This window comes from Hyperolius riggenbachi, chromosome 8 (assembly GCF_040937935.1).
Source record: "Hyperolius riggenbachi isolate aHypRig1 chromosome 8, aHypRig1.pri, whole genome shotgun sequence".
NCBI lineage: Eukaryota > Metazoa > Chordata > Amphibia > Anura > Hyperoliidae > Hyperolius > Hyperolius riggenbachi.
In genome coordinates this window covers 128,230,850-128,255,986 of record NC_090653.1, presented here as the reverse complement: position 1 = coordinate 128,255,986, position 25,137 = coordinate 128,230,850, and the positions used below count along the sequence as shown (strand labels likewise).

The 25,137-nt window shown below is 43.5% G+C and overlaps 1 protein-coding gene and 1 long non-coding RNA gene across 7 annotated transcripts in view; one reads left to right on the top strand and one right to left on the bottom strand.

Annotated features, from left to right (window-relative positions):
* IL1RAPL2 (interleukin 1 receptor accessory protein like 2) overlaps positions 1–25,137 on the top strand; it is a 1,439,628-nt gene that overhangs the window by 304,586 nt on the left and 1,109,905 nt on the right. The gene's annotated exons all lie outside the window — the stretch shown is intronic.
* On the bottom strand, positions 149–25,137 carry LOC137529099 (uncharacterized). Its single transcript, XR_011023581.1, has 2 exons — positions 24,991–25,137; positions 149–505 (listed from the first exon to the last, which is right to left on the bottom strand). It is a non-coding gene; the product is annotated as an uncharacterized lncRNA (long non-coding RNA).

The following is a 25,137-nucleotide window of genomic DNA, read 5'->3' as shown; positions in this document are numbered from 1 at the left end:
AGTAGTGCAGAGTCCGCTATTCTGCTTTCAAGTGTAGTATCACATGACCATGAGGTGATGATGTCCTTGTCTGAAGGTCCTCCCACCCCTAGTACAAAGCCATGCATAAGATACAGCCAATAACGATACATTAAGATGATTTTCAGAGTAAGAAATTGTTTACATTTGTATTTAACTAAAGCACAGTTATAGTATTGTTACTGTAGTATTGATAGCAAAAAAGTTCAGTGACACTTTTGCTTGTTCTCCTTGCTATTATGGTGTTATAACAGCCGTGGTGTTATAAGAATGTGTCCATGGCAGAAAATGTTCTGTCTTGCTTAGCTCTCATGGAAATCAAGGGCATGTTTGCTATTGAACTGTTTGCTTCGCTGGGACTCTATAGTGGCATAGCCTTCTGTCAGTAGAACCTTGGATTTCCAATCATCCATTTGACCTCCTTTTGTGGTTGATAAAAGGCTGCAAGGAGTTAGTTCACTTGTAACAAGAGCAGTTTCTGGTGTCTCTGATGAAAAGAACAAAGTTAAAGATGTATGAGTATAGACGATGTGTTTATTTATATCTCCCTTACCTAAGAAACCCGAGTCATCTTGTGAAGTCTGCTACTTTTTTCTTACCTTGGGAGTCGCATGTTTTCATTGATTTCAAGATTAAGCCACCAATTTTGGAAGGCTTAACTGTGGATATCTATTTCCCTGAATATACATAAAAAAGAAAATGTAAGGCCTAAATGTGTGATCTGTTAGGATTATAAAACAAGGTTGGTGTGTGATTTTTCTGGAAGCAGGAGTAAAACTTTTGGACAGAGACAACAGAAATCTGCTAGCTCATATGTAGCACAGGGGATGGGAGTAGCAGAATCTAGTGGAAGTTAAAGCAAAATCTGGACTCAGAACATCCTCTCTGCTCTAAAAGATAAGCAACAGCATAATAACCTTTAAAGAAAAAAATCTTTATTACAGCTCACAGAACTCTCACAATAAATCTGCAGTGTGGCAACTTCCTGCTTTCACGGAAGCAAAGGTTAAACTGTACTCGAGCTGAGGCTCGGGTACACAAAACCAGATATTTACCTAAAGAGAGGGAAGCCTTAGGATCCTATTGAGGCTTCCCTCTCTATTCTAATGTCCCCCATCGCTGAGCCCGGCCCCCCGAAAGATTAGAGACAATGCATTGTCGCTAATCAGATCGGGGCCATGCAGCTCCTCTTCTTTGTATATGGCTGCACAATAGCCAACTGTACCTGCTCGCACATGCGCTGTAAGCCAGAGCCGCGGGACTGTGCATGACCGGGCAGTTCCCTTTGACCAATTAGTCCATAAGCAGGCTGTGATGGGAACGTGCCAAATTGTTTAAAGCACTGCTTCTGGTGGAAATCCTATATCTACGTCCTCGTGGCTTTGATGAAGTCACAGAGGATGTAGATATACTGAAGCTATGTTAAAAGCCGTTAACCTCCCTGGCAGTAACCCCAACCTGAGCTTGGGGTAGAAAAAATGAGCTGCGAGTGGTATGTCCAAGCTCAGGTAGGGGTAGGGAATTTTTTTTTCTGTTTTGGAGTCCCGCACGTGATCAGCGCTGCACAGCAGGACTCCAGCCTCTGTCCCAGGCGATCTGCAGCCTATTCTGGCCGCCGGGATCCCCACATCCCCCTCTTATTCCGGGGACCCGGTGGCCAATCAGTGTGGCAATGGTGGCGTGACGTCGGCGGGGGCCGGGACTTATTTTCAAAGCAGACCTGGACTTTTTGGGGGAGAAGTCAGCTGTGTATATATACAGTACATGTATATACATTTACGTGTGTGTGTGTGTGTGTGTGTGTGTGTGTGTGTGTGTGTGTGTGTGTGTATATATATATATATATATATATATATATATATATGCCCAAACTTTCGCACCACACACAGTATATATATATATATATATACATATATATATATATATATATATATATATATATATATATATATATATATATATATATATATGTGTATATATATATATATATATATATATATACTGTGTGGGGTGCGGAAGTTTGGGCAACCTTGTTAATTGTCATGATTTTCCAGTGTAAATCGTTGGTTGTTTCGATAAAAAAAATGTCAGTTAAATATATCATATAGGAGACACACACCGTGATATTTGAGAAGTGAAATGAAGTTTATTGGATTTACAGAAAGTGTGCAATAATTGTTTAAACAAAATTAGGCAGGTGCATAAATTTGGTTGAAGGTGTTTTGGACCATTTCTCTTTACAAAACATCTCTAGTTCATTCAGGTTTGATGGCTTCCAAGCATGGACAGCTCTCTTTAACTCACACCACAGATTTTCAATTATATTCCGGTCTGGGGACTGAGATGGCCATTCCAGAACTTTGTACTTGTTCCTCTGCACGAATGCCTTTGAGGATTTTGAGCAGTGTTTATGGTTGTTGTCTTGTTGAAAGATCCAGCCCTAGCGCAGCTCCAGCTTTGTCACTGATTCCTGAATATTGGTCTCCAGAGTCTGCAGATGCTGAGTGGAATCCATGCGTCCCTCAACTTTGACAAGATTCCCAGTCCCTGCACTGGCCACACAGCCCCACAGCATGATGGAACCACCACCATATTTTACTGTAGGTAGCAGGTGTTTTTCTTGGAATGCTGTGTTCTTTTTCCTCCATGCATAACGCCCCTTGTTATGCCCAAATAACTAAATTTTAGTTTCATCAGTCCACAGCACCTTGTTCCAAAATGAAGCTGGCTTGTCCAAATCTAATTTAGCATATCTCAAGCAGCTCTGTTTGGACGAGATGCAGAGATCTACAGCTTAGGTGGGAGACTCTGTCCATAGGACAACTATTAGTCATGCACTGTACAAAGTTGGCCTTTATGGAAGAGTGGCAAGAAGAAAGGCATTGTTAACAGAAAGCATAAGAAGTCCCATTTGCAGTTTGCCACAAGCCATGTGGGTGACACAGCAACCATGTGGAAGAAGGTGCTCTGGTCAGATGAGACCAAAATGGAACTTTTTGGCCAAAATGCAAAACGCTATGTGTGGCGGAAAACTAACACTGCACATCACTTTGAACACACCATCCCCACTGTCAAATATGGTGGTGGCAGCATCATGCTCGGGGGGTGCATCTCTTCAGCAGGGACAGGGAAGCTGGTCAGAGTTGATGGGAAGATGAATGGAGCCAAATACAGGGCAAACTTGGAAGAAAGCCTCTTGGAGACTGCAAAAGACTTGAGACTGGGGTGGAGGTTCGCCTTCCAGCAGGACAATGACCCTAAACATAAAGCCAGGGCAACAATGGAATGGTTTAAAACAAAACATATCTATGTGTTAGAATGGCTCAGTCAAAGTCCAGATCTAAATCCAATTGAGAATCTATGGCAAGATCTGAAAACTGCTGTTCACAAACGCTGTCCATCTAATCTGACTGAGCTGGAGCTGTTTTGAAAAGAAGAATGGGCAAGGATTTCAGTCTCTAGATGTACAAAGCTGGTAGAGACATACCCTAAAAGACTGGCATCTGTAATTGCAGCAAAAGGTGGTTCTACAAAGTATTGACTCAATAATTACGCACACCCCACTTTGCAGTTATTTATTTGTAAAAAAATTTTGGAATGATGTATGATTTTCGATCCACTTCACACATGTACACCACTTTGTATTGGTCTTTCACGTGGAATTCCAATAAAATTGATGCATGTTTGTGGCAGTAATGGGACAAAATGTGGAAAACTTCAAGGGGGCCGAGTACTTTTGCAACCCACTGTATGTATGCTTGTGTATATATGTATATATATATATATATATATATATATATATATATATATATATATATATATATATGTGTGTGTGTATATCCATCTATCTATCTATCTATCTATCTATCTATCTATCTATCTATCTATCTATCTATATATATATATATATATATATATATATATATATATATATATATATATATGCGTGTGTGTGTATGTGTGTGTCTATATATATATATATATATATATATATATATATATATATATATATATATATATATAATATATATGGATTTTTTTTGAAAATCACACCCTCAAGTGAGATCACATATATCACAAGTACTCAGAAAAGTGCTGATAATGGGTCTCAGGCTTAAGGGCTCTGGCATACCAAAGAGCTTTTAAACTTCCATTGACTGGCATGAAAATTGTGATAAAATTGCAGTAGAGTAGCCGCAATTGTGATTTAAAAAAAAAACAAAACGCTTTGCTGTCAATGGAAACTTTAAAAAAAAAAAAAAAAAAGAACTCTCAAAACGTTCTCCAGTGTACCAGGGCCCTAAGTCACATTTCAGCAGTAAGCATGAACTCTTTCTGACTGATTTCTTAGTAGGCAGTCCAACGTTAGTAGACAAAAAAACATGCACATGAGAAGGGAGTGTGCAGATATTTTACTAGGCTTGGAGCGGAAACAATTTTTAGGTAAAAACATTTTAGCTACTTTTTTTTTTTCATTGCTTCCCTACAGCTTGCCTGCTTAACCATCAATACATACTTGGAAAAATGAGCTGCAATGAGTAAACGCACTGGAACGATTGCAGTATTGGACCACAGATCTATTTAATGGCTTTAATGGATTAAACATGAGACGCTGAAAAATACTGTAGAGAGCCAATGACTTTACTGTATTATTAGTCCCTTGGAACAATTAACATACTGTATTACCCATTAGCTCCAAGACACAATAACAAATTGCCTTCTTCCTCGAACAATACAGCACCATAATAATTTCACCTAATGCTCAAACGCTTACTTTGAAAATTGACTGGAAACCTTTACTATAACCTTGATGTCACTCTCATTAAGCTCGTGCATAATAAATTAAATGTTTTAGGAAATTATTCGACAGGTGGATTTTCTTTATTGCATGGGAGATGAGAAATCACAGCAGTCACATTAACGATTGTTAATGTAAGAGAGGTTTAACTGGATCTATAAACACATTTGATAGAGTTGGTTTAAATCACCCCACTGACTGTTCTGTGACTCGCTCTTAAAGCAAACCTGAAATGAAAATAAACTGGTGAGTAATTGTATCTATAGCACTAATTCTGATTAGGACTTTGCTTGAATCCCATATTTAGATTTTGTGTTTGAAAGCGAATAAAAAAAACAGTTTAAAGTTATTATTGTCACAGGTGAATCACAACAGTTTTTTTATGTTTCACAGGCTAGTCTCTCTAACTATTGACCCTTTTTAACCAGTTCACCCCCAAGGGTTTTTACTCTAACGGACCAGAGCAATTTTCACTTGTCAGTGCTCCTCCCTTTTATTCCCTAATAACTTTATTACTACTTATCACAAGAAAATTATCTATACCTCGTTTTTTTCGCCACCAATTAGGCTTTCTGTTGGTAGTACATTTTGCTAAGAATTCTTTAATTCTAAATGCGTTTTAATGGGGGAAAAACTAAAAAAAAATGAAAAAAAATAATTATTTCTCAGTTTTCAGCCATTATAGTTTTAAAATTAAAAATTCTCGTGTGGTTAAAACAAACACATTTTATTTGCCCAGTTGTCCCGATTATTAAACGGTTTAAATTATGTCCCTATCACAATGTATGGCAACAATATATTATTTTGAAATATAGGTGTTATTTTTCTGTTTGTTTTTTTTTTTGTTCTGGCCATAATTACAAGCCCCTATATAATAAATTAAAATTAATTTCCCCCCATAAAATATAGATTAAAAAAAGCTGAGTCCCTAAGGCAACTATTTATTTATTTATTTGAAGCTGATTTTTATTTACAAGTGTTTTTTCTTTTGGGGGGGGGGGGGGGGAGGGTTGGAAGTGTAAGTTTATTAATTTTATTAATAGTATTTATGTACTTGTGTATGTATGTGTAATATACTTTTTGACCACAAGATGGCGCTAGTGAACACTCTCCCGTATAGGAAGTGATCACTTTTTTTTTTTTTTTTTACAATTTATTCAACTGTAACAGCTTCCTGTTTTTGTGAATGGATGTAGCCGCTGTTTGCGGTCGCGTCCATTCACTCCAGGCAGTGCGATTGAGTAGAGGACCGCTCGGTCCTCTTCCCCAATCACTCAGCACAGGATCCCGACCGTAATGGCGGCGGTAGCGGCGTGCACACGCACGGAGCGGCTGCGGGAACGCGCAACGTATTAAAACGTCATGTTGCCATTAACAGGCAAAAGCATGACGTTTTAGTACAATGCATTGCCGTTAAATGGTTAATGTATTGTCTGCACTCAGAGGTGTTTCTCAGCCAAACAAGTTCTGTGGCCAGTAATCAGTTATCAGTGAGGTTTAGGGCTTGTTTCCACTTGCAACGTAGGTGGCCGTGGTGATGCAATTCTCCCAGATGTGCTTGCAATCCCATTCATTTGTAATGAATTGGATTGTGCCAAAATTCATGCAACCATCCATCGCAATCCTGTGGTGTAGTGCAGTGCATGTATGGAAACATCATACAGTGCAGCCTATGCACTTCTTCTGTCCCTGTGATCACACATACAGTATAATAAAATATTATTTGAGTCTGTTGGGCTGAGTTACTTATGGGCTTTTTTGTACTGGACACTTTACTATAGTGACTAGATTTATTGCTTTCATTTCATCAGAGTGTAAGACCTTCATTTTAAAGTAGTCCCAGCATTTGTGACATTTATTACTTGTATGCATTTATCCTATGCTACTATTTCCCACACTACTTTACAGGGTCCTAACTGCCCATGAGCAGAGCTCCTTATCTGAAGTTCCTGATATTTTCATAGTCTCTTGTCCCTACCACAGTCTTGGGCCAATTTATGATGAGAAGTCACTTATCCTATGAGCAAGAATAATCAATAGAATGCTAATATATTAGAATTGATGCAAACTCTGGACCAATTAAGTTCCACCCAGGTTTAAATTGATTGGTCCATTTTCAAGCTGCATATATTTGCATACAAATTTACATAATCCTGCATGAACTCGGAAATTATTTGCTTCTTGTTGATCATCCCTACATATGTGGAGTGTAGTTTGCCTGTACTTGTAGTACCATGCATTTGAAAGCATCATCGTTGGCACCCGGATTGTCAACCTTACAAGCTGCTCTGTCCGTTTTTTGTGTGTTTTTATGCTGTTGGATCGAACCCAAGTAAGATTTTCTGTTCCAGGGGACAATTACTTAGCACTCAGAACATTGCTGATACAAGGTTGTCTCTGGCAATACAAAACATATTCTCCTGGGAATCCTAACTACTAGAGCAAGCAATGAGGTGTAGGAGAGGAGGTAATCATGCTGGCATTCAGGTATACTCTTGGCACAAAAGACTGCTTACCAATCCCAGGAATTCAACTCAGATCAATTTGTAACAAACTAGAGAAGCTGCAGCTGCTGGCTGGGACAAAAGATGAATTTTATCTCTTAGCTACTTCCTGCTCTAACGAAATCTGATTATCTAAGCCAGTCCTAGATGATATACTACAGCTAAATGTATTTAATCTCTACAGAGCTGACTGGGAGTGGGACCCCCTGCACTCAGATCAAATTAAAGCACGGGAAGATTTTTCCTACTGTATATTATTAGACGATGGTACAGGAATGTATCACTACTTTGGAAAAAACATGCTCTTTTGAGCTAGGAACATATTTTATTAGCTGCAGATCCATTTATTCCCTCTGTGAGTTCTCCTTCTTTATTCTTCTTGGTGTGTGCATTCCACAGTAGACCTGCATGTGGAATACACTGCAGGAAAGCTTGAATCCAGTCCCTAATCTGTAAAGGGAATACCCTGACTCCTTTCTTATCATTCTAGGAGAGCTCATCAGTCTCAGGTCAAAAAAAGAACAACAAAATAAAGGTCTAAGGGTCACCCAGGTCACATTCCCAAATAAGGGTTTAATGTAGAACATTAGCAAAAACCCATGCAAACAAATGCATACATTCTCCACCTGTAAGGTGGCCACACACAATACAACTAAAACATTCAGTTTTTGTTAAATTGGCATAAAATCAAATGTTTTATGGGTAGCCCATTATTATTATTATTATTTATTGTATTTATAAAGCGCCAACATATTACGCAGCGCTGCACAATAGATAAATGGGTTAACATACAGGTAGAACATACGGAAACTCACAACAAAACAAGATCATGCAAATGATTTGATAACAATACAGTGTCGTAGGTCAAAATAGAGACTGTTCGAGTCTACAAGAGGGATGGTTGTGAGTAAGATTGCATAATCAAGCTGGATACATTAGGGAGGAGGGCCCTGCCAGAGGCTTACAATCTAAAGGGTGGGGTAGAGACAATAGGTGCATCTTTTGAGAGGGTGTCTAACAGACATATTATGGTGCTGAAGAGATGAGTCTTGAGAGCTTGTTTGAAGGTATTAAAGGTGGGGGCGAGTCTGACGGCTGGTGGGAGTGAGTTTCAGAGAGTAGGGGCAGCCCTGGTGAAGTCCTGCAATCGTGCATGTGACTGAGTTATGCGTGGTGCGACTAGGCGCAGGTCATTGGAGAATCGGAGGGGGCGGGCTGGTATGTGCCTGTGGACCAGATCAGAGATGTAGGTCAGGCAGGTCTTGTGCACTGATTTGTAGGCCAAGCACAGGATTTTGAACTTGATCCTAAAGCTGATGGGGAGCCAGTGTAGTGCTTTACAGAGCGGAGTTGTAGAGGCGCTGCGGCTAGAAGAATTCATCAGTCTGGATGCCGCATTCATTAACAATTGAAGTGGGGCTGTATGGTTAGAGGGGAGGCCAGACAAAAGCGAATTGCAGTAGTCTAGGCGGGAGAGGACAAGGGCATGGATAAGGAGTTTATTGGTGTCAGGGGACAGGTAGGAGCGGATCTTGGAGATGTTGCGGAGGTGGAAGTTGCAGGATCTGGCAATACCTTGGATGTGGGCTGTATAGGAAAGTTCCGAATCCAGAGTAACGCCTAGACAGCGGGCTTGGGAGGTAGGGCGGATGGTACTATTTTCAATAGTGACATGCAGATCTGGGAGGGGTGCAGCTGTGCGGGGTGGGAATATTAGAAGCTCAGTCTTGTCCAAATTAAGCTTCAGGTACCTGGCAACCATCCAGGAGGAAATGGATGTGAGGCAGGCAGAGACTTTGTCCATGGCAGAGGAGGAGAGATCTGGGGTGTGGAGATATATCTTGGTGTCATCGGCATACAGGAGGTAATTGAAACCCATGGAGGAGATGATTTTGCCAATTGAGGCAGTATAGAGTGAAAACAGTAGTGGTCCTAGGACGGAACCTTGAGGAACACTGTAACGATAGGTGTCAGCAACCAGAGAGAATCTGATTATTGGTGATCTGCAGTATCACCAAGAATACAGATCTATACCTGATTATGGATGATCTGCAGAATCACCAATAATACAGATATAGTACTAACCTCTAGGCACCTGAAGCGTGTAAGTGTTTGGTGTAACAGTTGGAATTGAACCACCGGGGTAGCAGGTGGTCCAATAAGTAGAGAAAGACTCTACTGCAGTCAAGGGCTCCAGGAGGGAGAGTTCCCGACTGGTTTTGCAGCAGGGCCCCCCTCTGATGAGCATGGGACCCCTGCAGGAGGACTGAGCACCCAAAGGTTGGGTGACAGCCAGAAGGGTCGGGCAGGCCGGGTCGGCAACACACAGGCAGATAAAGTACAGAGACAGGAGACAGATTCAGTAACCAGGGACAGGCAGGATCTGTAACAGTAGATCAGATGTGCAAAGGTACCGAATCAGAAAACAGAAGTCAGGAGAGATACAATTCATAAACAGATATCCAATAATGCCTAGTCTTGAGTGTGAGGTCCGTGGTCTCACACCCAGGGGCTGGTCTAAGGAATAACACAGATAATTTACAATATTCCTAGTCTGGGGTGTGAGGTCCATGGTCTCAACACCCTGGAACTGGTCTAAGGAATAACACAGATGATATACAATATTCCTAGTCTGGGGTGTGAGGTCCGTGGTCTCTACACCCTGGAACTGGTCTAAGGAATAACACAGCTGAGATACAATATTTCTAGTCTGGGGTGTGAGGTCTGTGGTCTCTACACCCTGGAACTATGCTAGAGAATAACACAGATAATAATACAGTGAACTGGCCAAGTGTGGATTCCCAGGTCCTCCTGGTTCCACCACAAAGAAGGATCTGACTAAGGTCTGAGTGCTAACACATACTGTAGGTATTCGCAACGCCAGACAACCAGCAACTGAACAGCAAGAGATATATATAGTAAAGCGCTCCCCAGCGCCGCCCAGCTCCCATCAACCAATCAACTGCTGAGCTGGGATCAGCTGACCGCCTCGATCAGCTGACCCTTCTCCTATTGGCATAAAGAGCCTGTCTTGCGGCGCGCGCACGTGTAACTCTCCATCAGTGTGCACTACTAGGTCCAGACAAACCAGAAGCATGTTGCTGCGGGGAAACCGCCGCTCTGTGCGTGGATTCCGCCGCCTCACTGCCAGAACGTGCGGCGGTTTCTCCGCAATCCGTCACAAACACCAACTGAGAGGGGTGTAAGAGTAGATGAGGAGCCATTGAAAAATGTTGTGAAGGAGCGGTTGGAGAGGTAGGAGGAGATCCAGGCTAAGGCTAGGTCCTGAATGCCCATTAGCTGCAGGGAGTGGAGGAGGAGGGAGTGGTCGACAGTGTCAAATGCCGAGGAGAGGTCCAGGAGGAGAAGGATGGAGTATTTACCTTCGGCTTTGGCAAGGGCAAGGTCGTTTACCACTTTGGTGAGGGCCGTTTCTGTAGAATGGGCTGTGCGAAAACCAGATTGCAGGGGATTGAAAAGGGAGTTGGAGTTAAAGAAGTTGGTCAGGCGTTGGTGGGCCAGGCATTCTAGAATTTTTGAGGTAAAAGGGAGGAGAGAGATTGGGCGGTAGTTGGATGGCAGAGCAGGGTCAAGTGAAGATTTCTTTAGCAGGGGAAGCACAGTAGCCTGTTTGAATATGGAGGGGAAGATGCCGGTGGAGAAGGAGTGGTTGAAAAGGTGGGTGAGGACAGGGGCCAGATCAGAAAAACGTGGGCGCAGAGAATCAGATGGGACTGGATCTAGGGGGCAGGAAGTGGCAGGTGAAGTTGCCAGCAGCTGGTTGACTTCCTCCACCGTGACAGGATTGAAGGAGGTAAGGGATGAGAAAGAGGCAGGAGTCGGATGTGGTGGGGAGGCGGGGGCGATAAAGTGGAGGAGAGAAATATCCCTCCGGATGGTTGTAATTTTGTTGATAAAGTAATTAGATAGGTCAGTGGCTGAGAGGGTGGAGATTGGGGGGTAGGTGTGGGGTTAAGTAGGGCATTGAAGGTGGCAAAAAGACGACGTGGGTTGGAGGCTTGGGTAGCGATCAAGCGAGTGAAGTATATCTGTTTGCTATCAGCGAGGGCAGTATGGTACGTCTGCAACTTGGTCTTGTATCCCAGGAAATCATTGTTGTGGCGGGATTTCCTCCATTTGCGTTCTGCAGCTCGTGTCTCATTTTGTAGTTTTTTTGTGAGGGCAGTATGCCAATGTTGGAGGTTGGGGCGACTGTTGGTACGAAATGTCAGGGGAGCAGCATGGTCTAAAGCTGCGGAGAGGTTGCTGTTGTATTGAGCTGCCGCTTCGTTGGGGCAGGTTAGGCTGGGGAGGGAGGAGGAGAGAGAGTGGAGGGGTGTGGCTAGTACATTAGGGTCAAGGTTGCGCAGATCTCTCTGCCAACGTCCAGTTTGGGGAGGGGGACAGGGAGTGCTGGATGGAGTGAGGGTGAAGGTGATGAGGTGGTGGTCGGAGATGGGGAATGGTGTAATGTCCAGCCATGAATGACATGAATGACACAATCTAGATACACCCTTAAAGGTGCCCATCAATGATACAGGCTTGATTGTAAAACTTTAATAAATGTATGTAGTAGGGGAGTAAACTGTGAATATACTCTGAATGGATAGTTTAGGTAGTCCTTCATATTACATAGAAGTGGTAAAATTGTACAATCAAGATCATTCACAGGAACCTTAACCAGTTCCAGACCAGGCTAATTGAAATCTAAGCCCTGTTTGGGACCTGTTATCCCTGCAAGGGCATAGATTTAAAATACCGTCACTGGACCGGTCACTGCTGCCAATCGAGCTGCTGTCCTTCCACTACAGCCAACAGACTCTGCCGTCACTATGACAGCAGAGCTCCGTGAGACGGTCAGGAGCCAATTTCATTGGCAATGGCAGAGCGAATGGGCTTCAGAAGCAGGAGAGTGGCGCAAATGGTAAGATCGATAAGTCCATGAGGCATGACTTTGGTGAGTCTCGTTTTTTGTACCAGTAAGGGGCCAAAGACTACTGGTAGTTAAAGAATACCTATAACCCTGCAAACAAAAACATTAGATACTTGCCTAAGTCAGAGGCGTAGCTAGGGTTTTCAGCACCCGGGGACAAAGTCAATTTTTATGCCCCCTCGTGGCAAGGTGTGAACCATAAGGGGGTCCATCATGCTTTCCCAGAGATGTTTGAGTTTTAGAATAAATTCTTGCATGTCCACTCTGCACCTGATTAAGAACAGGATCGATTTTCAGATCAGCACTGCAAAATATTGATCCTGTTCTCCTTCTGTAGCAGATCGGACATGGCAGAAATTATCAATTTTACCCATCCACCTGACAGGAAATTTCATTGTGTGTACTAGGCATTAAAAAGTTGGGAGATACACAGAAATACACATGATCTACTTTGCTGATACAAACATGGCAAGCGCTGCTTACAGTAGAGAGATAAAATAAAACAAAACTCCGGGGCAGAGAGCAGGAGGAAGCGAGGAGAAGATTGGATCCTTCCAAAATCTTTCATAGACTCTTTGGGGACGCATAAGGGAAAGTAAAACCTGTAACTGTGCCCCCAGATGTTGCGCCCGGGGACAGATGTACCCCTTGCCCCCACCCTCCCCCCATAGCTACTCCTCTGACCTAAGTAGAGACAAGTATTTGGATGCTCCAAAGTCTTCTGATCCATCATCCAGAGGCTTCTGTCTGTTCAGGTAAGTAACTTTTTTGTTTGTCGCATTACAGATTTGCTTTAAGCAGAGGATGTGACATCAGAACAAAATTCAGCCTACCAGACAGTAATAGTGCAGTTTTTATTCACTTATTATAAAATCAGTCCTCTCTTTTCCAGTGACTGTGAGGTTTAGCTCAGTCACCACAAAGGAGACTCAGGTGAAACTGCAGAGAATCATCTGATCAGCATAAAGGATTATTGGCTGCAGTTTAACCTCCCGACAGGAGCTCTACCACAGCAGGAGCAAAAAGATAGCCATTAAGGAAACAAAACTTCCAGAGATACAGATAGATTTATGCCCGAAGCATTAGCCTTGCTTAATGATGAAGTGCACAAACCTCGCCAGGACTAAGGGAGCTGCTGCAATATGGGCCAGTACACCGCAGGCTGTATATTTTATGTAATGAACTCTACACACTGCGAATCATTCTTATATTGTCTGCTTGATTGTTATATTGCCTGTGTTTATTGAACACCTGCCAAGCCAAATTCCTTGTGAAAGTGTGAATACACCTAGCCAATGAAATCCAATTCTGATTCTAATTAACTATGTGTAACTAGAGTGGTGTCTGGGAAAAAAAGGCACAGGGGATTGCCACTAGTAGAATATTGCTAAAATTAGCAATCTTCTACTGCTGGATTCCGATAGTAAAATATCTGTAATTTTTACCAATATTTTACTTTGGCTAAACCAACCCTACTTTAACACAGGACACTACCTCTACTAATGCCTAACCCTAAGACACCCCCTTGTGGTTCTTAACCCCAAGACCCCCCTGGTGGTGCCTAGCACTAAGACCCAGGGGGTGGTGCCTTAGCCTAAGACCTTCCCTGGTGGTGCCTAACCCTTAGAACCTCTTCCGGTGGTGCCTAAAGGCTCGTACACACGTTGGATTTTGACGGGTCGTTTGGACGTCAAATCAGGCGTGTGTACTGTCTGTCGTTCAGCTGATAAGACTGGACTTGAGCGATCCACCAAGCGGATCGCTCAAGTCCAGTCTTATCAGCTGAACGACAGACAGTGCACACGCCGGATTTGACATCCAAATGACCCGTTGTTTGGACGTTCAAACGACAGGTCGTTTGCAAAAATCCGCCATGTGTATGAAGTTTAACACTAGCCTTCCCATGCCGACTAATCCTAATCGCCCCTCCAGAACCTTAACCCCTCTCTACCGCAAAGCCATTATATGCGGCTCCGCGCCTGCTACGAAATGCCTTAATTTGTATTTCTGCAAACCACCGGTGCCCGCGATTCTATCGTGCGGCTCCAGGTGCTGAAATGTACCCTGCTTGCTGGAAATCATCGCCGATAGAAGCCACCTCCATGTGTCCAAATTTCTGTTTGCCACTAATTGCAGCTTTTATAATAGGCGCCCATAGCGGCCCCTTTTTTTCCCATAAGGGCTCCTGTACCCTTTTTACCTGATTCAACTAAAGTGAACCTTTTCATTTTGTATACATGTAAAGAAATTAGTGAAGAAAGAAAGAATATGTGTGAAACAGGTCATTATTCTGTAGTGTGAATGCAGTTTTATTGCAAACCACAGCGCTCTTACCCAGATACAGGGGAAGCAGTTCATTTGGGCGTCATAGATGGCTGTGTAATTTGGGAACCGCCATATGCACCTATGTGAATAGCCACAAATTAGCACCTGCTATTTGTAGTCACAGTTTGTATAGCAAATTGCCCCAAAAAACATTATTTTAAAGGCCACCTAATTACCTGTAATCATGGATTGCTAATCATGGCCATTAACATGGGTGCTGATGGCGGTGCCCAAATAATCGGGTTATGGTTCAGAATTGGCCCGGTGTACGTATATGTATGCTGTCGGTGAGCTGGGCGCAGGGTGAGCCAAATGACAGCTCACCTTGCTACCGCTCAAATCCCCAAAAGCGTAAAATACTATCCCCCCTCTGAGTCATTGCAACTTGGGAGATGTATTTTGGGGTCTGGCAATTGCTGCAGCCCCGAATTGCCCTTACGTGCCCTGCTCATCACTGCTGCGTTGGCCAGGGTTAGGCACCAGTGGGGGGATCCTTTGGGTTAGGCATCAGCGGGGTGAGGGTCCTTAGGGTTATCCATCAAGAGCGAGAGGGAGGGCTTGTATGAGAGTAATGTTAGGTTAGGCCATCGTAAAATACTGGTAAAGATTACCAATATTTTAGTATCAGAATAACTCAGTGATTCATAGTACATAATTGTTTATTTATTGATATTCTACTTGCGGACATCATCTTTGGGCGCCCAAATTCCAGAAGTACCCATTTTAAATGTACGCGATACAGGGACCTTTAACTGGCCAAACATTTTTCCTGCCTTGTCATATCATGCCTGGTAGAGTAAGTCAGGTCAATGTATAAAATGCGGTTCACATACATCCCAAATTTGCACACCTTTTAGATCTAAGCGTTTAGCTTCTATCTTGCATAAACAATACATAAGGTTGTAATTAAGAGTACACAGTGTACATGTCAGAGGGAGCACTGCACACTTGTTCTGCAACTCATTATATCACTACACCATGACTACATTCCAATGCCATGTCTTTTTATAGCAAATAACCCTCAGAGGCCTTGAATTTTCCAGCTTGTTGGTTTACTGTTAAGCCTGAATTCTAGTGTCTGCTACAGCAAATATGACCTTGGGCCAATCAGCCCAGTGTACTGCCACTTCTTATCCAGTGACATGTGCTACAGTTCCATGGATTAACCTCTGCTGCTCTTCTACTATGAAAAATATACACTTGGGTTATATGTTTCTGTTCTCACTAATATTTATAACTATACTTGTTGTCACTTTTATTAATAGCTACTTCTCCTTATGTCATCCTCTCCTTTTCTCATCTGTTCTCTGGAGCATTTTGTATACAGTGATCAGCGTCTAATGGTGCATGTTTTCTTCATTAGACCATTTTCCTCAATGCAGATGAGGAAGTCAGTGTGTTTTAACTCTGCAGTCATCATTTTCTCCCATTTAACCAGCCGGTACTCCGAGTCCATTTATCAGCATTTGCTTCCCTCTCTGTGGTGCCCTTTAACTCTTCCCATATTTCTTGTCTAATCTCGGTGCTGAGTTATTGCTCTTCACTACATCCTGTCTGCGCTGTGATATAGTGTCTATTATACTCTTGGCTTATTTTAGCCACTTGCATCTGGGCTTTGAAAACGCATCTTTTTATTGTCCATAACCTTATTGAAAATTTTGCACTAGAACAGAATATTATTAGAATTGAGATGTACACTTTATATGCGTAAGGGAAAAGGAAGATAAGAGAGTGGTAAAAGTGCTAGTGAATAGTGATGAGCAGAAATGTTGCCTAGTCATTATTTTGCATAACTGTAATGCACAATTGCATGCAACATTGCAATGCAAAATTCCGGGAAAAACTGTAATTCATTTTGTTTGCAAACATAATCAGGAACCCTAATTTTGCAATTTTGCGTAATTTTCACGTAATTTTGTGCTGACTTTAGTGGTTAATAGCAAATCCTTCATATGTTCCATTGTTCCCAACATTTTTCAAAAAGACCTTGTAGTTTTTGAAAAATCAATTTTAAAAATGCAAAGGAAAAATGGTTTTTAAACTCAGACAAATTACAGTTTAAAAAACATTTTTCCTTTACACTTTTAAAATTGATTTTCTCAAAAAGTACAGAGTCTTTTTAAATTTTTTTTTTACTTATTCCCACTATTCTCCTAAACATATGCATGGTGACAATAGCATGTATGGGAACTTTGCTATTAGCCATGTTGGCACGAAATTATGTGACAATTACGCAAATTTACTAATGGATTGCACAACATCAATTGAATGTCCAAATCGTAATTACATATGGTGCAAATTAGCGGATTACGATCATCACTGCTAGTGAAGGAGAGGGAAAGAATAAGATGGATGAGTTTTGAAAGGGCTGTGATGTAAACCTTTTGCCCAGGCTAACTCACTGTGACCCCTGTGAGTATTGGATCCAAGGGGGAAGTAACAACCATTTTATTTGTCCTGTAAAATACTAAATAGCTTTTTATTTGCTATAATGTATGGCTATACAAAATATCACCATGCGACTCCTGATGTCTGATTGCCTGTCACATGACCTGCAGGGACAGAGCCGCAAGGTGATAGGCTGTATGATGCTTGTACACTGAAGAGGATTGAGGAGGATCTGTACCACTGCCAGAAGCAGGTAACATATGGCACTCTTCTGCCACTGCTGCACTGCATCTTAAGTACAGAAACTGGGCCGTATAGCCCCGCCCCCCTGATGTAGGGTAGCTAAATACAGTAACTTGAAAGGGGAGAGGAGTAACATTTTTTTTTGAAGGAGGGCAGCTGGCAGTTTTGCCCATGCATGCCAATTGCAGAACACTTTTCCTCCTGACTTTTCTTTTAGGAGATCATTTTTCATTTTCTATTTAGAAATTTAGAGATGGGCCGAACCTCCGCTTTTAGGTTCGCGAACCGGGTTCGCGAACTTTCGCGGAACGTTCGGTTCGCGTTAAAGTTCGCGAACCGCAATAGACTTCAATGGGGATGCGAACTTTGAAAAAAAAAATAATTATGCTGGCCACAAAACTGATGGAAAAGATGTTTCAAGGGGTCTAACACCTGGAGGGGGGCATGGCGGAGTGGGATACATGCCAAAAGTCCCGGGGAAAAATCTGGATTTGACGCAAAGCAGCGTTTTAAGGGCAGAAATCACATTGAATGCTAAATGACAGGCCTAAAGTGCTTTAAAACATCTTGCATGTGTATACATCAATCAGGTAGTGTAATTAAGGTACTGCTTCACACTGACACACCAAACTCACCGTGTAACGCACCGCAAACAGCTGTTTGTGTAGTGATGGCCGTGCTGGACTGGTGCGCACCATGGCGAGAGTGCAGGTTTTGGTGGCTTTACAGCCCATATGGTCGCCTGGCTGATGTAGCTGAATGACAGAACAGTGACTGTCCAGCTGATCAAATTTGGTCTGACCACAATGAAGCAACGACCTTATTATCTTTTGTGTGCCCCCTGAGACACTCATCTAGGCGCCGGTCATTGCTTCATTGTGATACGCAAGCCCCTTCACCACGGCAAGGTAATGATCATGAAGGGGAATGGGCGCATGTACATGCCTTTTCTTTTGTTGTTGCAGCTGCCCGCAGTGCAGCCAGAAAAATTAGGCAGTCATGTACACGCACCAGAAAAATTATTACAGTGGCCGCTGCTAGCAGCGGCCTAAAAAATTCAGCAATCCGCCTGGAGTCCCGGACCCTGTTGGTGGTGGCGGAGAAGGTAGTCAAGCGGCCTGCAGGCAGACATGCTGTGTGGAGGGACTGAGAGCGACTTAGTCTTCTTGGGGCAGCCCAGGCAGCCAGTCACACGGCGTGCAGGCAGAGATGCTGTGTGTGCGGGGACTGACTTAGTCTTGGGGCGGGCAGCAGCCCTCCGGGATCCATGCCTCATTCATTTTGATAAAGGTGAGGTACTTAACACTTTTGTGATTTAGGCGACTTCTCTTCTCTGTGACAATGCCTCCAGCTGCGCTGAAGGTCCTTTCTGACAGGACGCTTGCGGCAGGGCAGGAGAGAAGTTGGATGGCAAATTGGGACAGCTCTGGCCACAGGTCAAGCCTGCGCACCCAGTAGTTCAAGGGTTACTCATCGCTGTTCACAGCAGTGTCTACATCCACACTTAAGGCCAGGTAGTCGGCTACCTGCCGTTCCAGGCGTTGGTGGAGGGTGGATCCGGAAGGGCTACGGCGAGGCGTTGGACTAAAGAACGTCCGCATGTCCGACATCACCATGAGATCGCTGGAGCGTCCTGTCTTTGACTGCGTGGACACGGGAGGAGGATTAGTGGCAGTGGTACCTTGCTGGCGTTGTGCTGTCACATCACCCTTAAAGGCATTGTAAAGCATAGTTGACAGCTGGTTCTGCATGTGCTGCATCCTTTCCACCTTCCGGTGAGTTGGTAACAGGTCCGCCACTTTGTGCCTGTACCGAGGGTCTAGTAGTGTGGCCACCCAGTACAGCTCATTCCCCTTGAGGTTTTTTATACGGGGGTCCCTCAACAGGCAGGACAGCATAAAAGACGACATCTGCACAAAGTCGGATCCAGTACCCTCCATCTCCTCTTGCTCTTCCTCAGTGACGTCACGTAAGTCAACCTCCTGCCCCCAGCCGCGAACAATACCACGGGAAGGTTGAGCAGCACAAGCCCCCTGCGACGCCTGCTGCGGGTGTTCTCCTGCCGCTGTCCCCTCCTCCTCCTCCTCCCCCAAAGAAACACCTTGCTCATCATCCTCTGAGTCTGACTCGTCTTCTGCACACGACTTCTCTTCTTCTTCCTCCTCCCCCCTCTGTGCTGCCGCAGGTGTTGAGGAAACAGCTGGGTCTGATGAAAATTGGTCCCATGCCTGTTCCTGCCGTAACGGTTCCTGGTCACGCTCATTCACAGCTTCATCTGCCACTCTACGCACAGCAAACACAGTAAGCGTAGGGAATTAAGGCGCTGATGGTGCCCTCACTGCGGCTCACCAGGTTGGTCACCTCCTTAAACGGCCGCATGAGCCTGCATGCATTTTTCATCAGTGTCCAGTTGTCGGGCCAGAACATCCCCATCTTCCAAGACTGTTTCATTCTACTGTAGTTGTAGAGGTAGTGGGTGACGGCTTTCTTCTGTTCTAGCAGGCGGGAGAACATGAGCAGGGTCGAATTCCAGCGACAGTGGCAGGTTCACTGAACACAACAGGTATGCAGTGCTGGGTTCACAGAACAGGTATGCAGTGGTGGGTTCACAGAACAGGTATGCAGTGGTGGGTTCACAGCACAAGTATGCAGTGGTGGGTTCACAGCACAGGTATGCAGTGGTGGGTTCACAGAACAGGTATGCAGTGGTGGGTTCACAGCACAGGTATGCAGTGGCAGGTTCACTGAACAGGTATGCAGTGATGGGTTCACAGCACAGGTATGCAGTGGCAGGTTCACTGAACAGGTATGCAGTGATGGGTTCACAGCACAGGTATGCAGTGGTGGGTTCACAGGTATGCAGTGGCAGGTTCACTGAACAGGTATGCAGTGATGGGTTCTCAGAACAGGTATGCAGTGGCAGGTTCACTGAACAGGTATGCAGTGATGGGTTCACAGTACAGGTATGCAGTGGTGGTTTCACAGAACAGGTATGCAGCCAGCCAGGAACAAGTTAAGCCTAACTAATCTTTCCCTGAGAGACAGTCTGCAGCAGCTCGCCCTACTCTCACTAACGCAGGCAGCACACGAGTGACCGTAATGGCCGCCGCTGCCTGCCTTATATAAGGGGGGTGGGGCTCCAGGGGCTAGTGTAGCCTAATTGGCTACACTGGGCCTGCTGACTGTGATGTAGAGGGTCAAAGTTGACCCTCAAGGTGCATTATGGGGCAAACCGAACTTCCGCAAAGGTTCGCCAGCGGGACGCGAACGCGAACCACCGAAGTTCGCGTGGAACCGTTCGCCGGCGAACCGTTCGGCCCATCTCTATTTAGAATACATTTTCAGCATTTTGCAATTGAAAGCGTACCAAAAAGTATTTTCTTGCTTGCTGGTGATTTAAAAGGCAGTTTATTGACCAGTTTTAAAATATTACTTATTTTTAGGTGAAAAAATTGAATGCATATGGCCCCTTGTTCTTAAATGTTTATTATATGGTATTTATGGTAATTCATAGGAGAGTGGTGTAATCAAGATTTTCATGTAGTGGCCCTTTCATGACAAAATTATTTAGTCTAATTGTATTTTCTAGTACTAATAATTCCATATTTTGGGAAGAGTGTACCGAAACCTGTAAATAATAATAATTATTATTCTTATTCTGATTCTTAATAGCAGTATTATGTTCCATTAAGCTGTACAGTTTGTGTACATGGGAAATTCAGACTGCACACAGTTGAACAGCATTAGGATATGCCTTTTGATGCACTATGGCATGTCCTTTGCTCAGTGATCACCTGAGTGGCTGAGCCTATTTGTGAACATTATGTAATATTACTCCTATTATTTATGAAAAAATATGAAACTTTAATGAGGATGCTGAACATACCATTTCTGGCATATAGAGGCCAGTGTCCTAATCATTTAGAAGCCATGCCATCTGTTCTGCAGCACAGATTCACATTTTCAACATGCATGGCCTAATCTGAAGATAAGTGGCCTCTATATGGGCAGTAATGGCTATTAGTGAAAGATGTAATTGAATAAAAATGGGCTCTAGAAGCCCTAAAAGATGAAATATGCTGCCTTGATCAACCAGTGTTTATCTGTTAGTGTCGCCTTATCATCCTTGCTGACTGTTTTATAGATAAAAGAGATTGGGAGACCCGCAGGCTATTTGGGTGTTTACAAATGTTTAACATATCCGGTATCATATACTTCTGCTTTCCCGTACATTATTTGGATGAATTTTTACGGTTTGTTTACAAAATCTTCTGTAATACCACTGTAACGATCGGTGTCAGCAACCAGAGAGAGAATCTGATCCTTGGCGATCCGCAGTATCCCCAAGAATACAGATATACCCGATTATTGAGGATCTGCGGAATCGTCAATAATCAGATATGTCTAACCTCTAGACACCAGGGAGAGTGTAAGTGTTTGGTGCAACAGTAACAACTCTGAGTAAAGACCACCAGCGGAGCTGGCGGCCTATACTCCCGAGGAATTCACCCCTGAGCGGTGGGTGATATTCCTGTAGCCTGTGGACCCCTGAGCGAGGGACCAAGGCTGGGACGCAGGAAGCCCTGCTGCTAATATGTAAGGCTTTGCCCTGAACTGGGCTAACGTAACACAGTAATACACAACCTAGTCTGGGTGTGAGGTCCGTATTCACAACACCCTGGAACTAGTCTGGAGCATAACATAAATGGTAATACAGTTCCCTAGTCTTGGGTGTGAGGTCCGTATTCACAACACCCTGGAACTAGTCTGGAGCATAACATAAATGGTAATACAGTTCCCTAGTCTTGGGTGTGAGGTCCGTATTCACAACACCCTGGAGCTAGTCTGGAGCATAACATAAATGGTAATACAGTTCCCTAGTCTTGGGTGTGAGGTCCGTATTCACAACACCCTGGAACTAGTCTGGAGCATAACATAAATGGTAATACAGTTCCCTAGTCTTGGGTGTGAGGTCCGTATTCACAACACCCTGGAACTAGTCTGGAGCATAACATAAATGGTAATACAGTTCCCTAGTCTGGGGTGTGAGGTCCGTATTCACAACACCCTGGAACTAGTCTGGAGCATAACAAACGGTAATACAGTTCCCTAGTCTTGGGTGTGAGGTCCGTATTCACAACACCCTGGAACTAGTCTGGAGCATAACATAAATGGTAATACAGTTCCCTAGTCTTGGGTGTGAGGTCCGTATTCACAACACCCTGGAACTAGTCTGGAGCATAACATAAATGGTAATACAGTTCCCTAGTCTTGGGTGTGAGGTCCGTATTCACAACACCCTGGAACTGGTCTAGAGAATACACAGAAGATACACAGTATTCCTAGTCTGGGGTGTGAGGGCCTTGATCTCAGCACCCTGGAACTGGTCTGGAGCATAACATAAATGGTAATACAGTTCCCTAGTCTTGGGTGTGAGGTCCGTATTCACAACACCCTGGAACTGGTCTAGAGAATACACAGAAGATACACAGTATTCCTAGTCTGGGGTGTGAGGGCCTTGATCTCAGCACCCTGGAACTGGTCTAGCAAATAATACCATACAATTAGTACATAAAGCTATCAAGAATCTGACTCAGTGTGGATTCCCAGCTCCAGCCGGTTCTGGCACACTGTCGGGTCTAACTAAGGTCTGAGTGCCTTCACGCAAGTGTTAGCAATGGCAGACAACCAGCAACTGACAAGCAGCAGAATATATAGTTGCTGGACTCTGCTGCCCCGCCCGAACCATTCAGCCAATCATGAGTCCTACAGGAGTCAGCTGACCTTAATGATCAGCTGACACTTCCCCTGCTGGTATAAAGGTCCTGCATTCAGGCTCGCGCATGCATAGCTCTCCATCTGTCTAGGTGCACTAACAGACCCAGCCACACCAAGCACATGCTGCTGCATGCAAACAGCCGCTTTGCTGTCAGGACATGCGGCGGCTTTTCCGTGTTCCACCACACCGCCAGACGCGTGCAAACCGCTGCGTAGGACGCGGAGTCAGCCGCCTAGCTCTCGGCACACGCGGCGGCTTTTCCGCGTTTCCTCACAACCACAAAGAACTTCCAAAGCTTAATCAGAGCTGTCTGCTTGACAAGGTTGTCCAAACAAAACTTCATACACGTGTATGACTAGTGTATGTACAGCAGCTTACAAACCCCCTTGATGCATTGGCGGACCGTCCGCCTTGGTGGATTGACTCGGCCGAGTACTGGCTAAAGGCATTGTTCTCTCTTTTCCTGCCTGCTCTTTTTTTTTTTTTGCGGTCGTACTTCCACCACCCCTCCATGGCAACAGAACACATTGTTAGCTTCTAGTCTAGCAATATGTTTGTACAGAACTAAGTCTGAACTGCCATTCAAGAGATTGAGTTTTGATCACTGTTAGGTAACATTTAATTGTACAGCTTAAAGAAAACCTGAAGTGAAGATTAAAAGTCAAAATAAGCATACACAAGTCATACTTACCTTCCATGTAGTCTACTCCTCAGTGTCTTTCTCCTGTCCCGGGTCCTGTTTGTTCACTGTGATCAAGGGAATTTTCCGTCCTCCATTTTGAAAATGGCCATTACCCAAAACAGCTTTCTGGTCAGCACACAGTTAAACTGTAACATCGCCCACTTGAGCCATAGGGAAACATGGACATTACCTGGTACATCTGTTTTCCTCTCAGCTATAACTGACAGCAACTGCTATTTTACTGACAGCAACTGATATATTTCAGATCTGACAAAATATTGTCAGAACTGGAAGGGATTATTGTCAGAAGTAAATGGTGAGCTTCTGAGAGGAACTGATGGCGAGGTAACTATGTAATGTTCATTTGAAGTTACCTCATGTGTTTATTTTAAATATTTTTACTCAGTACAGGTTCTCTTTAAGGGACAGAGTGGGAGGCTGGGAGGGTAATTCTGGGCACACTAGTATGTATGTTCTCCCCATGTTCGCGTGGGTTTCCACATACTGGAAAGACACTTCCCTTCCCCTCCAAAATATGATCTTAACCACTTGCATTCAATGATGACATGAAAATAAGTCTCTGCATTGTGCACTCTACTCCCTACAAAATCCTAGATAACACTGTTTATTTTTCTCTGAGCTGATAACAATGCTACACATTTGTAAAGGAATGACAGCAAGCCCCTCTCCTCCTCCCAGGGAATTTAATGGCAGGGTCTATTAGCAAATAAGTGTAAACTAAACATTCCAGGAGCAGACAGATGTAACAAGAGAGTAAGGTATATACATTGTGTTACTGATACATATTAAAACAAATTATCTGTTTAAATGAACAGGAGAGATAGATAAATAAAATGTTTGGGTTTAATGTACAATAGAGGTGTTTACACTAAAGCTATAATGTATGAAAGTGGATAAATTGTGTGTTTTTTCACTTTTTCCCCTTATTTTCATTTTCAAATGCACAGAAAATAAGGTCATTACTAAAAACAAATATCAGCCACAAAAAGCCTAATTTGTCTTGAAAAAAAACAATACGTAGATCATTCAGTTGTGATAATTATTGATAAAGTTATTGCTAAAGTAATCAGAGCTGAACTGTGAAAATGACCAGGGTGGGGAAGTGGTTAAATTAAGTTTAGGGCTCTTATGCTGACCATGGTAATGATTAGATTGGTAGCTCTTTTGTGTTACAGTTAGTGACATGACTATGGACTCTGTAATGTGCTGCAGAGGATGTCAGCACTATATAAATACACAATAATAATTATTACTCCACAGTTTGAACTGCTAAGGATTAAAAAAAATATTCACACATACTTGATTTAAGCCACAATTTCATGGTTACACGACTGCTCCTCAATTTTTACTGCTCCCTCTTCTGGCAATAGAAAATTCATGTAGGCCGAAACAGTGGTCTGTTGGAGGGAATATGGTCTAAGGAAAGAGCAGTTAGTTTCTAGGGAG